This window comes from Wyeomyia smithii, chromosome 3, assembly GCF_029784165.1.
Source record: "Wyeomyia smithii strain HCP4-BCI-WySm-NY-G18 chromosome 3, ASM2978416v1, whole genome shotgun sequence".
Lineage (NCBI taxonomy): Eukaryota > Metazoa > Arthropoda > Insecta > Diptera > Culicidae > Wyeomyia > Wyeomyia smithii.
The window spans coordinates 240,070,900-240,076,937 of record NC_073696.1 but is presented as its reverse complement, the minus strand read 5'-3'; the positions used below and the strand labels follow the sequence as shown (position 1 = coordinate 240,076,937).

Here is a 6,038-nt window from a genome sequence, read left to right as displayed (position 1 = left end):
TTTACAATTAAACTGCCACGGACACAAAAGGATACGCGGAACGAAAAATTGTTTCAGAGCCTCGCATTAAAAACCCTAGACCCGACGCTATGTTATGCTATGCTACAACTAGGACTGGAGGTTAGTGAAGAGCAATGGGAGGTAGTGGTGCGATTTTCTGCTTCATTCAACTGAATTTTCCCCGGTTCCTACACATGTATAGAGGAAATTGCGAGTTCAACACTCATGGACTCGAAACAAATTTATGTACCCAGTTTGGTTGCCCTGGCACGGTCATATTTCGTAATTCGTTTATGTCATAGACGGGAAACCTCCGCAATCAAAGGGTGGCGACGTGCATGCCTTTGCCGATATACCGGCGAATCAATCGTCTAATCAGTGTTTATAGTTGTTCTACTGTTGACGGCTAGGTATGCATCTTTATTGAAAAAAATCTTCGGGTTCGATGTGAAAAAAGTTTTCCACTTGAACTAGTTTTATTGAGACAACTTCGAAGTTAGCCTATCTGCATCGATTCTATCTAAGACTATACTAAAGTTATGCTATTATTAAAACTTTCAAGCTTTTGTTCGTCCGAGCGGTTTCTTGAACTAGTTGCTTCCTGTTCCTCCTGCGTTATAGTTAACTAAGCGAACCCCGTTGCACAGTGAACCACAAGAAAGAATTAATTTGTTTTAGCAACCGGTTCAGCGATAGAAATTTTTAAAACAAGGTATATAAACGTGTTCTACAGCGATGGGTTCAGTAGCCGCGTACGCTCACGTGTATATAAGTCATTCCAGTTTATTAGTGCAGGCAGGTAGTAGTCACAAATAACCAAAGCCATGCTAATAATAGGATCCTCCCTGAAAGCTTGCGTGGTATCGGCGGAAGTCGCATAAGGAACAGTTTTGCAAACACGAACAAGGTACTTGATTGTGCGGAAAATAGAAATTAATGTATGTACATGTATTTGCAATGGAGTGCGAATATTGGACGCAATTTGGGTAGAATTAGAAAGGTATTTATTTTCACTGGAACGATAGTGTCGATTTGGTCCGTTTTGGTTGATTTTCGAAACTATCTCTTAATCTAATCGTGGCAACACTTAACTTAGTATGGAAAATATAGCATATTTCAATGATTATGAACGCTTTAAAGCATAGATAGACATTTTGCGTTGAGTTGCTTGTGATTATCGAGAACTGGGAGCCATAACTCCATTTTCACCGTGTTGCCAAAACAGCAGAAAGGCTGTAAATTTATGTTTTGCGAAATATGTCCAGTAGGTGTCGCACAATTTTCGTAGAACTTTGTACGGAGTGGTACGTCTGTTTATCTGTGATGATACTGCTTTGGAGTTTACCAACAACATTTTTGAGTAATGCTAACCGGCTTAAAGCCGTCATCACCATCCATAATATTGAAATAAAAAAAAAAGTTTATCTACAGATGATTTGATTTGTTCAATTAAGTTGTATGATTATTCTTCGTTAGAGTTTAATATTTTCAGCAGAAAACATTCAATCACGATCGAACTTGTATTTGAGGTTCGTATATCATAATTTCGTGACTGCCAATGTGGTGAAATCCTATCTATCGGTTACTAATTATTGATGCTATTTTATTCTTATAGATTGATCACTTTCATACTGAATTTTCGAGGTTTGTGACTGTGAGCACTCTGTCAATCTTTACAACTAATCATGACTTCTTATAGACAATGCCTAAAAGATTTTTTCCTGAAACGATTAACATCCACGCTGCTCGGTAGTTTTGCAATTTTCTCAAAATATATTGAATAGGGTTTTAAGGTCTACAAAACCCTTAAAAAGTAATTATTTAAGAAAAAAACCTAAATTAATCCACCTAGCGGTCAGACCCAGCCTTTCTCATACAAACTTATTATTTGTAAAAATAGATTTACATGAAAACTTCATTCCAATAAATGTATATTCACTCTTTAGGTTCTAAAATATTGATGTTGTAATCCATACATATAAAAATGCAGTCCGGTCTGTCTGTCTGATCCATATAGGCTCGAAAACTACCGACCCGATCGACGTGAAAATTTGTATGTAGGGGTTTTTGGTGCCGATAAAGGTTCCTAGGATGGTTTGAGACCCCTCTCTCTTCTGGAAGGGAGGGGTCTCATACAAATGAAACATAAATTTCTGCACAACTCAAGAACAAACCAAGCAAGTCAAGCCGAATTTGGTATGTGGATGTTTTGAGGGGTGAAAAATATGTCCATAATAGTTGGACGCCCCTCCCTTTTCTGAAAGGGAGGGGTTTCATACAAATGAAACACAAATTTCGCACAGCTCAAGAACCAATCAAGAAAATACAACCAAATTTGGTATGTGAATGTTTTTAGAGGTAACAAATATGTTAACAAATATGGTTCGACGCCCCTCCCTTTTCTGGAAGCACATGTTTCTGCACAAATTTCTGCACATCTCGCGAACTAATCAACTAAATGGAACCATATTTGGTAGGTGAATGTTTTTAGTGGTAACAAATATGTTCCATAATCGACCTCAGGCAACATTTTCATCCGGTACATCCGGTTTCTGGAAAACAGCCAAAAATGGCCGATTTCCACCCAATATAATAATATCCGGATCTAGAATGATACACAGGAGCTCAAATGGACCACAGATACCATTTTGAATTCTAAGATGGCGACTTTCGGTTTCTAAAAAACAGCAGAAAATGACCAAATTCCACCCAATATGAGTATCTCCAGAGCCAGAAGGTTGCCAGAAGGTAAAAATTTATCTCAGACACCATTATGAATTGTAGGATGGCAACTTCTGGTTTCTGGAAAACAGACAAAAATGGCCGATTTCCGTCCAACATGAGTATCTCCAGATCTATAATGATACACAGCAGCTGAAATCGACCACAGAGCCCATTTTGGATTCTAGGTTGGCGATTTTCGGTTCCTGGGAAACAGTCGAAAATGATCGAATAACACCTAATATGGGTGTTTCTTCAATCAGAATGACGCTCAGAGGCCAGAAATTATCTTAAATACCATTTTAAAATCCAAGATGGCGACTTCCGGTTTGTAAAAAACAACCTAAAATAACCAAATACCATCCAATATGAGTATCTCTGGAACCAGAATGATGCAGTGAGCTAACAATTGACTTCAGGCACCATTTTCAATTGCTCAATGGCAACTTCTAGGAAACAGTCGAAAATGAACGAATAATACTCAATATGGGTATTTCCGTAATCAAGATGATGCATAGAAACCAAACTTTGACTCTGGACACCATTTTGAATTTAGAGACGACCATTTTTAGTTTTATGGAAAACAACCAAAATAACTAAATACCTCCCAATATGGGTATTTCTGGTGTCTGATTGATGCCAGAAAATCTGCTGAAAATTATCAAGTACCACCAATCATTTCAAACAATTTGTTATTTGACTTTGATCATATCCTATGGCCGATTCGTCGTGCGTTTGTAGATTTTAAACACATCGCAAGGAATCAATGTATTTGGAACGTTCAAATAGTACGACACCAAATTTTAATGATGTTTAGGCCACATATCGATCGAGGCAGGTATAGTTTCAAATAGTCTTTGAATTTCTTTCCTTTCTGTAACATTTGAGCCACATATCAAATTGTTATGAAGTTTGTTATTTGTAAGTTTGAGAGATGATTCGTTCGTATGACACTAGTTATGTTCAAATAAGTCATGTAATCTTTGAGATAATAGATTTTCGTTGTTTTATTAACAATGTAATACATAACGGTTGCTTAGGTTCGATTATAATCAAACGAAATGAGAACGTATAGGGCAGTCAAACTTTGAAACCACGTGTTCAATCATAATTCATCAGTTAACCCTTGACTAGCCCGCTCATCTGATAATAATATTGATCTATTCGGTTGTGTAGTTTCTGAGATTATGATGTTTCGTGATTTTCACATTTCGGTACATTACAGACGAAGTTCCTGTTCGATTACAGTAAAATTCAATAGGGTGTTATAAGGCAGCTAGACTTTTCATTTGACACTGATTTTGTGGAAATCGGGTCAGCCATCTCTGAGAAAAGTGAGGGAGTTCAAGTAGTTTTCGGAATATGTTCCTTTTCATAGCTGGATTTCACATTTTTAAACATAACAGGCAAGGTAATTGTCCGATTGCAAAACAAATCAATAGGGTCTCATGGGGCAATTAGACCATCCATTTGACACTGATTTTATGAAAATCGGTCCAGCCATCTCTGAGAAACATGAGTGAGATTAAACACTCTTCATGCACGTTTCTTTTCATAACTTTTGAACCACATGTTCAATCTTCATAAAATCCAAAAGTTAAGGGTTTTCGAGGTAGCCCATTCATTTAAATCCAATTTTGTTCAAATCAGTTGTGTGGTTTTAGAGATAATGATGTTTCATGATATTTACATTTTGATACAAAACCTCTAAACTAAAAATCCGATTACAATAAAATTTAATAGGGTCTTATGGGACAACAAGACCTTTCATTTGCAATCAATTTCATTGAAATCGGTCCAGCCATCTCTGAGAAAAGTGAGTGAGAATAAAAATCTGCACATACACACACACACACATACAGAAAATGCTCAGCTCGTCGAGCTGAGTCGAGTGATATATGCCATTCGGCCCTTTGGAGCACTTTTATATCTTCGGTTTTGCAAGTGATTGCTATACCTTTCTAGGACAAAGGCAAAAATGTGAACTCATTCTAGATCAGCTATTTATTTCCAGAAAACTCTTAAAATTTAATAATGCAAAACCAGTAAATTGATAGATCATCAAGACTTCAAGAATTCATTAGGACAGAATCAAAATAAAAAATAACTAATCGAATGCATTACTAGCACTTTTATACAAAAAATTGCGAGCTAAGATCAGTTTGCCGGATGTAAATGTTTGTATAGAACAATATATCTCATTCTTATCATCTGTTAGAAAAACTATTCTTCCAAATTCCACCGTAAAAATTTTGAGACTATGTCATAGCCGATTTGGTAATTTATCTTTAGTTCTACGATGTATGGTTTTTGAGTTATTAATTTTTTAAGCAGGCAAATCAGGAAAAAATTCAAAAATTTTCATCATAAAAATGATTTTCCTTGGGCTTCTTAGTTACTCTTTAGCTGACGAGATAGTTTAAAAACCTTAACTGTTAAGAATATCGTTTTATTACAATACAGACCCATATTACAGAGGTTCAAACCGTGGGATAACGTAATTCTATTCCCCTTGGATTTTAGCACGGTTCGATTTGGTGTTTCGTCTTCCTTCAATTGACATAAGCCAAACAACCGCGCGAAAAAGGTGTTATGGTTCTTTATGTTGCCGAAAATAAACCAGAAGCTTGGAACCGTACCATGCCTCTAATTTCTCGGGTGGTCATATATAGTGTCGAGGTCGGCATAGACCACATACGGACCTGTCACGGTTGTGTTCCAAACACTCCCGGATTATTGAGCTAAAACCCATCCAACGACTTTAAATTTAGAAACTAGTCCATTGGTGGCCATATCTCGTGTTAAGGTTGTCATTGACCAATTAAAAAGTAAAAAACACGAGACAAATCGTTCGTTTTTAACAGAGTCCGATTTTGGCTTAAAAAATTTGGGCGTGTGGCCTAAATAGAACGGAGTCTGTTTTATATTGTTTAGCATATATCAGCTGAATGTTGTAAATCACACAGCGCCCTCTTTTGGATCAAGATAGACGGCTGATAATTCTGTACGAGTTTGAAGTCTGTGTGTTTATAATCAAATACATTTTGCTGATAAAGTCTTTACCTAGCATTTGATTACTCTACGAACTGCGCGGATTATTTTTTTACGATAAATCACTGATTTGGGGACAATTACCTATTACGTCAGAATAACTGCGGATTCTACAAAATTGATGTTCATTACTGTACTGGTGAGATGATAACTGTCTAAAGATTGAAAAACGATGCTTTTTTCCGAACTATTTGGTTCTATTGTTCGCAGTATGACAAACTAGTTGAAAGTACCCAACGTTGTTCGGATTTCAAAATTTGAAATTA

The 6,038-nt window shown here is 36.5% G+C and overlaps 1 protein-coding gene across 1 annotated transcript in view; it reads left to right on the top strand.

Annotated features, from left to right (window-relative positions):
• The window catches only part of LOC129730723 (zinc transporter ZIP1), a 57,978-nt gene that overhangs the window by 25,984 nt on the left and 25,956 nt on the right, over positions 1–6,038 (top strand). The window lies entirely within an intron of this gene.